Consider the following 12,087-nt stretch of genomic DNA (forward strand, 5'->3'; position numbering starts at 1 on the left):
GCGCCGGCGTCCCGGGCACCCGCCGCGCCCCTCGGGCGGGAGTGCGGGGCGGCCCCGGCCCAACTGTCACCGCCCCGCAGCGCGCCGCGGGCTTCGCGAGGGCCGGCCGCGGGCGCCCTGGCGCGGGAGATAAGGCGCCGGCCCGGGGGGGCGCGGGGCCCGCGCGGCGATAAGTCCCGGGCAGGAGCGCGCCCGCCGCGCCGGCCGCACTTCCGCCTCGCGGGGCCCCCGCCACGGGGGGCGGCGGCGGGGCGGGGGGAGGGGGCCGGCGGGCGGGCGGGTGCGGGTGGGAGATTCGGGAGAGGGGAGGGCTTCGGGGGCGAGGCGGCTCTGTGTGTGCGTGTGTGTGCGTGCGTGTGCGTGCGTGTGTGTGTGTGTGTGTGTGTGCGAGACTTGGGCGAGGGGAGGGCTTTTCAGGCGAGACGGCTCTGTGTGTGTGTGTGTGTCTGTGTGTGTGTGTGTGCGCGCGCGCGCGCATGGCTGTGTGTAAGAGAAAGAGACCGGGAGAGGGGAGGGCTTCGCAGGTGAGCCGACTGTGTGTGTGTGTGTGTGTGTGTGTGTGTGTGTGTGTGTGGCGCGCGCACGGCTGTGTGTAAGAGAAAGAGACTGGGAGGGGGGGCTTCGCAGGTGAGCCGGCTGTGTGTGTGTGTGTGTGTGTGTGTGTGTGTGTGTGTGTTTGGGGTGGGGGCAGCGGAAGTCAAGGACGAAGGGTTAACAAGGCTTGGTGTATGTGTGTGTTGGGGGGGTCATTCCGCCTGCCGAATGGGGGGGCCCTAGCGGGGGCGACTCGAGGCGCAGTGCTCCCCACCCCCCCTCCCCGGACCCCCGGCCGCCGCGCCGCTCGGGGCCGCTCGGTGAGTGGCACTCGAAGGAGAAACTTGGAGCCTATTTCTGCGTGACTCATGAGCCCGGAAACGCAAGCGAGGGCAGGTTCACGGCGCTCCTGGGAGAGCTCGGCCGCCCGGGCGGGGGCGCCCCGCTGGAGCTGCGCGGGGAGCCCCGATTCTGACAGCCCAGCCCAGTCCAGCCTGGTCCGGGGGCCCTCCCCCCACCCCACCCCCAACAAAGCATCTTTCACCGCGGGGCTGCGGGAGGCCTCGAGGGAGGGGCCTCTGTAAGGTGCAAACTCCGTGGGCGGGCGGGTCCCGAGAGGCCGGCAAAAGCCTTCCACGCGTGTGGACCTGAGGCGTCTGCGCTCCCGAGCGTGTCACACTCGCACGCACCACGGCGGGGCCGAGGATGGAGCCGACATCTGGGTAGAGCAGTTGGTGCTTGCCGAGAGCCATATTGTGACCAGTCTGGGATAGAAAGTGGGACCTACGGAGGTAAAAAAAAAAATTGTTAGTCGTTCTTTATGAAAATGATTGCAGTAGAATTTCAGAAAGGAAAGTCGTTGAGTTGGCACCTTTGCTTTCCAAGTGATTTGCAAGGAAGTAGCTGCATTTGAAGTCTAGAAAGGACCTGTACATGCAGTTTAGAACCCCCAGATGGTTTTGTAAGCATTTATTTGTTGTTGCTTATGTGACAAGAATTGGCTTCCCTCAGTTTGTGAAACAGAATGCGGGAGGCTCTGGAAATTTTTACCTTCTGTAATCTGAACACTTAGGTTTGGTTTATGGTAGCCTTTTTTTGCATATTCTCTCCCCTCATCTTTTTAACTTTTTTCTTACATGATGAAATAAACTTGTCTCTCTGTGCATATATCTTTGTCCAATTTTCCTCTTTTTGTCATTAAATACCTTCTTTCATTCAAACAAAGGGTGTGGTTTTAAATGTTTTCTTTGATTGGTTGCATTATTCACCTCTGATACCACACAATGGTTGTACTTACTATCATTGTGGACAGAACTTCTTCCAGAGGCTTCTTGTTTGAGGAATATTCACTTCATAAGATTTGGATCCTATTGTTTGTTGAATAAAAGTAAGTTCTGTTCTCCGAAGGCCTGTTTTCATCAAGTATGGAAGTGCTCACACAGATGTCTCTAGGACTGGCTATACTGCAAAGAGGACACTATAAAAAGCATAACTTTCATGGCTAATGTGTTGTCTGTGCCTGTGATCTATCTCTGCCGTCCCCCAGTAGTTGCCATGGGCCTGCTTCCCCGTCCTCTGCCCAGTTCTGAACTCAGTGCCTCAACCCACAGGAGGCCCATTTCTACCGCTGAGCTAGATCCCTGGCCTGGGACTCTGTTTTTGGATCATGACATCACAGAGATTCAGACTAGATATATTTAGATTTATTTATTTATTTTTAGTCGAATATAGAATTTGTTATGAAATAATAGCTGCTATAACAAAAGGAACTTTCTTTTAATTCAGGGCAGCTCATTTTAGTGCATCAGCACTTCATATTGCAAATGCTTGTTTAAGTGCATTTTTGCCTTTAAGTTTGAAATGGATTAAGTAAGTAGCACTTAAAATGAGGCAGTGAACCACACATAATAAATTTTCATAAAATTAATAGAAAACTGCCAAGAAAGTCCAGTTTGAGTGTGGGGCTTGGTTTTATAGTTTTTTAAGTCTTTATTTGTATATTGCAAAAATGTGTACTCCAAGATATACTTTGTTATTGTTGAATATTTAGTAAAGGTCTGCCTTCGGGTTAATTTTGTGGGTTATAGAATTTTGTAATTATTGCCATACTTCCCCGAGAGCCTTTTTCCCTAAAGAGGGTTGATCACTGACAGTTCAGTTTAGTCATTTGCCATAATAGTACATACACAACCCAAAGTTGCCTTCCCCTCACCACACACACAGCACACAGAAATTCATTCCTGGGTAGCAAAGCATTTGATTCTGCTTTAATCTTCTGGTCCCTTTGCCAGTGGGGTTTCTCTTAAAAAACTCATTTTCCTGGGGCCAAAGGGAGAGCTCTGCATTTGACTGAGTGTATGCTCTGCATTCAGCTGGCCCAGATATTGTCCCTGCCAGGTGTGTTCTGCTTCCCCACCCCCAAAAGGCCAAAGACCAGTTTTCTCTTTCCATGGCTCCTTTTCATTAGGAGCTTGGTTTTATGGGGATTGTGGAAGTAGGACTGTGATGGTTGAGTGAGTGGAATGGATGGAACCCAGGAATCCCACAGGCTCCTTCGGAGCCCCTTGAGCCTCCCCGGCCCTCCAGCCCCTGCCAGCAAGTCAAGCTGCTTAGCTTAAAAATTACACCAGCAGTTCAGTCATCCTCAGTATTTTGGGTTTTACTAGAACCTCACCTTAATTGGAGAAGAAATAGGGCAGTCTGTGTTGCACTCTCTTGCCTCGTCACCATAACCCTGGTCACTTCCTTTATCAGTCCTGAGTACCCATGGGGCCAGAGCAAAGTGAGGCGAAGGTCTCCACCTCTGGAGCCTGTGGGTTACACAAGTCTGGGAGCAGATGCGGTTTGTTCTGATTCTGCTTCTCTACTCCTAACACTTTGGAGGAGCATTGTGGAAGGACTTGGGGGTCAGGCTGGGGGGTCACAGGTGTTAGACTGTGGGTGATGAGGTAAAGAGCAGCAGCTTATTAACTGGTCCCTATGGTTTTGTGGGGGGTGCCCTTCTTCAGTGTGTCCTCTCTGTCTTTCGGAGCTTCCTGGCCCTGTGGTGGTTTTAAGTTTCTTCTCCGTTGTGTCCAGTGTGTCCAGCTGTGGTCTGGCTGCTGAGAGGTGTAGCCAGTGAAGAAAGAATGGCACGCGGGGAATTGCAAGAGGTCAGTCCTGTGTGGTGCCGGGAGCAGGGCAAGCCTGCCCAACCGTGCTTATTTGCACAATCCACACTAGGCTGGGCCTCCTTTGAGATCCTGATACTCGGAATGCAACCTTGAACTTGTGCATTTGCATTTGCTTTGTTTATATATGAATTACATACATTTCCATACACGTAGTGGCAAATACTGTATCTAGTTAAGCAACATTCATTGGCAGTCTGGTTTCCTATGATGATTATTTCTTGGGAGCTTTATCCAGCAGATACAGCTGTTGGTGACTAAGGAAGTGTGGTCTTGTTAAAAGATCACAGTGCTTTGATTATTTTGATAAAATGTTTGTCAGAGATAGAAAATACTCATCTTGTGGCTGGATCTTCATTAAGTTGCTACTTTATGACTTTGTCTAATGGACTGTCGCTTGCTCTTTCCTCTACAGGGTATTGTTAACATGTTAGTCACTGTTGTAGATTATGTCTGCACACGGAAGAAGTGGGGTGCATTGACATCTGTTTACATGGCTGTCTTGGATGTCCACTGGGCTTCTGGAATTCTAAGGGGTCATCAGTAGTAAGTAGTCTGAATCACAGATTCAGCCAGACCCCTTACCCCTGCTCTGGGCAGTTTTGGGCCTGTTTGGTCACTTCTCTCCAGTGAAAGGAGGGACAGAGAACAAATCTGAGAGGGTAGGAGGTGAGTCCTAGGAACACAGCCTGGCACATAGTCCTGGGTATCAGTTTTGTGATCATACAGACAGATTTGTGTCAAGTGTGGCGTTTGACCACGGGGTGGATTGCTCCTTGTGTCAGGTTGGGAGCTGGAGCAGAGCCATTGGCCATGCCCAGTGGGGACTGTGTGCTTGGCCAGCCCTAGCTGTACTTGGGGTTGGGGCACTTCCCTTTCATTGTCCACGTAGCTTTAGGAACCTCTGATCTGGAGTTTGGTTCTCTTCATTCCCACCCGTTTGCTCAGTGTAATGGTGTTTCAAGACTTTGTATCAAGATTTACAGATTGTATTTGTATAATAAGTGAGTACTCAAATGCTGCCTGTAAAATTTGAAATAAAATTAAAATTTGAAATAGAAAAGGGAGGGGGCATCTTTTCTGGATGGACTGGGGAGGAGAGCTCCACTGAAAATCAAGATGTTGGACGAAGCGTGAGGTCAGCAGTGTTGTCCCCAGCATGGTTCAGAGACAGAACAACGGCTGTGTGAGGTGTCTGAGCCCCTTGTCGTTATTTCAGAACTTTGCTGAAATAGCAAACTCTCTTTGCTGAGAGTCAGGGACAGGCACTGACTCTCAGAAGAGGTTGCTTTATTTTTCTTGATACTATCTTGGTTTCTTGTTGACCGTTTCTGATTAAGTACCTAAGAATAAAGTAGTATTTTTTTTATTATTTTAATTTATATTTAAATAAGCTACCGAGAGTATCCTGCCCGTACGGCGGAGCCTGGCAAGCTTCCCGTGGCGTATTCGATATGCCAAAAACAGTAACGATAGGTCTCATTCCCCTGACCCTGAAAGAACCTCCACTCATTGGGAAAGATGAATAAGGAGAGGCTGCTAAAGTCTCAGGGCTGAGTGTAATAGAGACATTACTGGTGCCCACTCGAGTAAATCGACGAACAACGGGATGACAGTGATACAGTGATTTAAATAGACAAAGCCAAATGAGGATTTTTCTAAATGAATTTCCATGCTAAGCACACACTATCCTCCAGATGAGATGATTTCTTCAAAAGGCTGTGGACTCATCTTTTGATTAGTGCTTTGTTGTTTTTGTTCAGCCAGTAGGTAGTGTTTATCTTTTGACTGGTAGAGAAGGAAGGCCTTGGTTTACAGGGGAAATGCAGGAGCCTGGGAACTGGGAGATCAAGGCTGAGTGCTGACTTAGGTGACTAATCAGATGCCTGCGCCACACTCTGGGCAACTTGCTCCACCTCTCTGAGCTGCATTGAGTCAAGTGTTGAACCCCTGGAATCAGATCGCAAGTTCCTGACATCTCTTTAACTTATTTTCAGTGATCCGGTGCGTAGACTTTCTGGCTTGCCCTGGTTTCATAGACCCCTTCTTGTGCTGGTGGTCTTGAAGTTGGTTTCTTCGTGAGAGCTTTATGGCTTGTGATGCTGCTGTATTAGTGTTTCCTCCCGTGCTGCCGGCCCAGGTGTCTGGTCTTAGGCCACGGTATCAGAGTTCTCTGCTTCAGGTCATGTGAGTAGCACTAGAATGTGTATTTCCAAAGTTTTGACTTTTGTACTTAAGAGTAAGTGGTTGAAAACTAAATGTTACATGGTTGTAAAAGTTCAGACTAAGTCAAGTTAATGATTTAGCAAATCCTCACATAAAATTTTATTATCAACCTCAGAGTAGTATAGGCTGTGAAGTTCTCTGAGCTCTTTATTTGGAGTAAGGAAAACACTCAGCTGAAGCAGTGTCATTAGAAAAGTCAGAAATTTGAGGTTGAAAAGAATGCTTGAGGCCGCATTCTCTGGCTGTATGGGGCACTTTTCTGTGTGGAAGTGGGTGCGTAGGCTCAGTTCAGGGTGGTTTCCTGTCCAGGACTCTGTCACTGGTAAGAGATGACAGGTGATATTCACCACCCCTGAGCGTTCATAATCCCTCAAACATCTGTTACGAATTAATTTGTTCCCCAAGTAGTTTTTGTTGCCTGATATGCAGGGTCCTGTCCTAGATTCCTGTCTCAGGGTGTCCCTGTACCAGGTAAACAAGTTTCCCTCTTGGATAATGTGTATCACCAGTTCCTTCATTTCCTTCTAAATTCTCTAATGGGAGACAGAAACTCACCAGTGTGATTCTTGCTGATTTTATGGCTTTCTACTAACTATATGGCTTTAGTCTCCATTTAGTCTTTGTTCGTGTTGTAAAGTGTCTTTCTTACCTGTGTAAAGTTTCGGCATTCTAACTATAATTTACTTAAGTAGTACATTTTCTACCTATGCTTATGTGTATGTACACAGGAGCATGTGTGCACCTGTGTGTGTGTTGCCAGGGATCAAACCGAGAACCTCAGACAATGGAGGGGAAGTGCTCTACCACTGAGCTACCTCTCTGGCCCCTTTTCATTGTTTTTAATCATCTCTTCTCACTTCCTCTACCTGTTTTCAGTTACAGTACGGTTTCTTTTAATGATTAAATGATACAACTAGATGGTATTCTCATGAAAACTACTCAGCTTATGGGAATACTTAACCAGAATTACAATTATGTTTTTTTTTATCACTTTATTTGTGCTTATTTGAAAGAGGTTTGTATCAGGTACAATATCTGAAGCTTATTTGGACCTTCCTTTTTTAAGCAAATTCATATAAAGCACTGTTTCCTGTTTTGAACAACATTAGTCTTGTGATTGGTAGGAGAGATTCCAGAAAAATTTAAGACTAGGAAATCACTGGGTTAAAATGTCACGTTTGGGGCCAAGGATGTAGCTCAGCAGTAGAACATTTGCCTTGTGAGATGGCCTGTACTTGATATCCTGTGCTGCAAAGGGGGCGGGGGTGCTGGGAATGGGGAGAGAGAGAGAGAGAGAGAGAGAGAGAGAGAGAGAGAGAGAGAGAGAGAGAGAGAGAGAGAGAGAGAGAGAGAGAGAGAGAGAGAATGAGAATGAATAAATAGCGGGGTAAGGTGCTTCCCTTACCTGTGGCTGACCCTGGTTCAATCTCTGACACCACATATGATCCCCAGAGCACATCCAGGGATTACTCCTGAGCACAGAGCCTGGACTAGTCCCTGAGCACCCCTGGTGTGACCCACAGTGCTCTTCCCATTTTTTTTTTTAAATAGTGATGTGTTACTGTTTTTCTACAGAGGGGGTTGGATATTTTTAATGGTATGCATTGTGAATGTCCAGGAAGACAGTATCATGTGTCATAGCTTCCAGTTTGCCACGTTTATTTGGTTATAAAATAGCTCTCCCCTCACCCCTGGGAAATAGGCATAGACGTGTTGGAGGGAATTACTGGAAAACAGTTTGGGAAACCCTCAGATTGACATGCTTACTAGAACGCAATTCATAGCATAACTTATTTGATGAGAATGATTGCTTTTAGTTGTTTTGGAATCTGGCTTAGGTTGGAATAATTTATTTTCAGTTTTGTTAAGGAAAATAATGAGTGCTTTTAGGTAGACGGGTGACCTTTCAAAGCTTTGGTTTTTTTTTTTTTGCTTTTTGGGTCACACCTGGCGATGCACAAGGGTTACTCCTGGCTCTGCACTCAGGAATTACCCCTGGCCGTGCTCAGGGGACCATATGGGATGCTGGGATTTGAACCCGGGTCGGCCGCGTGCAAGGCAAACGCCCTACCCGCTGTGCTATCTCTCCAGCCCCATAAAGCTTTGGTTTTTGATTGTTTATGTCAGTCCAGAGTGAGAAGTTACTTTGATGGGAGTCAGTGGTGCATAGAGACTACACCCAGCTTAGGGGGAGGGGAGAGGGTGGCTCCTGGTGGCACTCTGGGGATCCAGGTCAGGGCTCCTGCACACGGAGCATGTGCTCCAGCCCTTTGAGCCGTCTCGCTGGCACAAATTGCTATTTTGATCAGTGACCCAGCACATACATAAAAACACTATCAAAGCTAGAAAAAAAAGTTTCGTGAACAAGACTTTGACCTTGTTAGGTACTGTGCTTTCTGGTATTTTTGTTATGTTAATTTTTTAACATGTTATTAAAATAATTCACTTAATGACTTACTGAGGTCCCATGAACTTGCAATCTCCTAAGAGGCTGTGAGTGAGAGCATGGGCCAAGTGGACCTCGAGTGGGCCTCAGCCTGGGCATTCTTGTTTGGATTCTGGCCCTGTGTTCCTGGACAGATCGTTTGCCTCAAGCATTGTTCTAAAGCCTTTTTACACAGGGGGGGGGGGGCACCTGTCCTGACAAGACCCAACAGTTACAACAAATGTGATTGAGCCATGGTTTTCGGCCTCTACACTTGTGGATGGGGTTTGAGGACCCCAGACCCTTCTCCCTCTGGTGGAATAGCAAGAGTGCTACAGCCAGATGCTAAGTCTTAGCCCAGTGCTGTTTCGTTTTTATACAGTAGTGGAAACTAAAACTCATTGTGCTACACGATATACTTTAAAAATTAGTTTAAGACCTCAGAATAGTTGAAGCAGCCTTCTAGTAAACCTGGACCTTTTTTGTTTGTTTTGTTTGTTTTGGTAAGCAGTGGGATTTATCAATTGTTGGTATTTCAGCCCTTTGAGATAGTAAAGTTTTCAAAAAGCCAAAAGGTCCCAAAGTTGTTTGGCTTCATAGTAGCAAATGGACAGATAGTTACTAAGCATCAGCTCTAACAAGTAGACAGGAGGTTACAGTCTTCTAAAGCTTGTAATTAAGTCCAGATAAATATCCCTCAGTGATTTTTGAGTATTATTTCTTTTCTTGGTGGGGCAGGTGGGGTGGGAGGATGTTAGTCCCAAGGGGGAACTAACAGGGGGATGAGACATTTCTCAGGTCCCCAGAACCAGCCAACACAGCAGCAGCACTTGGAATTTTTGGGTGAGGGGAGACGTGCAAAGCATGAACAAGTCTTGACTTCAGTGGTAAGTCCCCCAGTCACAGTGATTGAGCATAAGGTAAAAATACTGCTTCCAGTTTTACCCCCATTTCTACCATTTTAAAATCCCCCCTTTCATTTCTACCATTTTTCAATCCCCCTTTCTCAGTTTTTATTGCTATGGGATTCATTGTTTGATCCCCTAAGAACAGGGTATATTTCAAGGAGGTTGGCCATGGTCAGGGTCAGATCCAGTTTGTAGACTGTTGCTGAAACCTGGCTACCTTGTATCTATGTGACCCTGGAGGCCTTTGTATTATGTAGTCCTGAAGTGGATTTTTTAATTGCTCAGTTATCTTTAGTATGGTCTGGCATTGCCATTATGAGAAGCTCTAGTCAGTTCCATTGAGTCATACCAACTCGGTAGAAAAATGGCTTAAAGATTCTCTACTTGTGGGGCTGGAGCAATAGCACAGTGGGTAGGGCATTTGCCTTGTACAAGGCCGACCCGGTTTCGATTCCCAGCATCCCATATGGTCCCCTGAGCACTGCCAGGGGTAATTCCTGAGTGCAGAGCCAGGAGTGACCCCTGTGCATGGCTAGGTATGACTCTAAAAGGAAAAAAAAGAAAGAAAAAAGATTCTCTACTTGTATACCCAAGATTGAATAAGATGAAAATAATAAATACTTGCTAATGTAGCAGATATATGTTACCTACTAGTATAAGGGTTGAGACCTGTTTGTCTCACTTAGTCCTGTAATAACCCTGTATTCATCTACTTATTTTCAGTTGAGTAAACAGAAAAAGCTGAGTAAATACTATGAAGCCATACACCGAGGAAGTGACACTACAATTGAAGCCTGGTCCCAGAGTGCACCTTTGTAATCCAAGATGCTCTTTTTTCTTCTGTCACAAAACACTGACATGGAGAATCATCATGGAACGTAGGGAATAGTTCAGAGAAGCAGCCAGTTTTCTGGTTAAGAATGTGTGGGTTTAACTTCTCAGTTTTTGTATAAGAGCCACAATTGCCAGTGATGGATGCTGGCAGAGTGGTGCCATTCCTGGGACCTAACTCAGGGTCTCACACATGCTAGGGATGTGCTTGAACTGTCTCCTCTCCCCAGTAAGTTCTTTATTTTTCTGTCCTTGGGGGCACAGTTGGCTTTGCTAGGGCCTCATTCCACCTCTGTTTGGTGGCCACTTCCAGCAGTGCTTAGTGAGCTGTACAGTGCCAGGGATTGAACCCAGGCCTTCTGCAGGCCAAGGGATGTGCTACAGCCAGGAGTGCTGTCTCCAGCCATTTTTATTTTAATTTTTTGGGGGGCCACATCTGATGATGCTAAGGAATTACTCCTGGCCTGTGCTCATGGAGCCAGTCACCCTAGCAGTGCTCAGAGGGTCATGTATATCTTGTACTAGGATTGAATCCAGGTCAACCATATGCAAGGCAAGTGCTTTTCCCACTGTATTACCTCCAGCCTTGAACTCCTTTTTAAATTCTACCCTGGATATGGTGTTCATTTTTAAATTTTGACAGTCATTCCTGTCACTGTGTAAATAGAGACTCTGAAGGTTTTGCCAAAGGTTTTGATGCATATCTCAGTGGGGCAGACTCAGAATTCAAACTTAAACCCTTAAAGCATGCTGTCTTTCAAATAAGTTATAGGTTACAATGACTAATTATTTTTTATTTTATTTTTAATTGAATCACCGTGAAATAGTTACAAAGCTTTCTGATTAAGTTTCAGTCAATGTTCCAACACTCATCTCTCCACCAATTTACATTCTCCATCACCAATATCCCCCGTATCCCTCCTATCTCCCTTTCCCTGCCCCCTCCCTCTCCCTCTCTCCCTCCCTCTCCCCCTCCCCTGTCCCCCTATTAGGCATTGTGGTTTGCAGTACAAACATACAGTACATGAGAGGCCATCATGTTTGGTTCTTTGCCACTTCCAGCACACGTCTCCCATCCAGAGCAATCCCTTCCAACTATGATTGAATGACCAATTATTTTTTAAAGTAGTTTCTTATGCTATAGAAATATACTAAGATGTAGAATAAGGCAGTTTCATATACTGCCTATTGGGCATCTGGGAAATAGTTTGATCCAGTATGTATCCAGATTCTTAAGATGTTCATGTCAAGTTAGCCAGGGATAAAACATTTTAAATGTGGACGGTTTCATACTATCAGTTAATATAACTGATCTCCAAAGTCTTTCATGAAGAGAACCTGATTGGTTATTGCCCTGCTTGTGATTGTGGTTGCACAGCTCTACGATGTACTAAAAAACTATTATATTTTTTGCTTTATGGCATGTGAGTATATCTATTTTTGCTATTGAGTGGAAGAAATCATTTCCTTCTCTGAACTACGGAGTTGCTAGATGTTTGAAGAACTAGTATTGTTCCAGTTTATGGTGTAACAGTGTAATGTACACCCAGTTGTAGGCAGTATCTTAAGTTAAAAGACAGTGAAGTTAGTGCTAGATTGTCCTTGTGTTGGTGGGGATGCCAACTGGTTCAGTCTTTCTGGAAAACAATATGGATAGTTCTTCAAAAACTAGAAATTGTGGGGCTGGAGCAATAGCACAGCGGGTAGGGCGTTTGCCTTGCACACGGCCGACCTGGGTTCGATTTCCAGCATCCCATATGGTCCCCTGTGCATCATCGGGTGTGACCCAAAAAGCAAAAAAAAAAAAAAAAAAAAACACCCTAGAAATTGAGCTTCCATATGACCCTGCAATACCACTTCTGGGAATATATCCTGAGGATACAAAAAATCACAGTAGAAATTACATCTGTGCCTATATATTCATTGCAGCAAGGTTCACAATAGCCAAAATCTGGAAACAACCGAGTACCCTAAAACAGATGACTGGTTAAAG

The 12,087-nt window shown here is 46.0% G+C and overlaps 1 protein-coding gene across 1 annotated transcript in view; it reads left to right on the top strand.

Annotated features, from left to right (window-relative positions):
* CAB39 (calcium binding protein 39) overlaps window positions 1–12,087 on the top strand; it is an 89,576-nt gene that overhangs the window by 431 nt on the left and 77,058 nt on the right. The gene's annotated exons all lie outside the window — the stretch shown is intronic.

The sequence above is a fragment of the Sorex araneus genome, chromosome X (assembly GCF_027595985.1).
Source record: "Sorex araneus isolate mSorAra2 chromosome X, mSorAra2.pri, whole genome shotgun sequence".
Taxonomy (NCBI): Eukaryota; Metazoa; Chordata; class Mammalia; order Eulipotyphla; family Soricidae; genus Sorex; species Sorex araneus.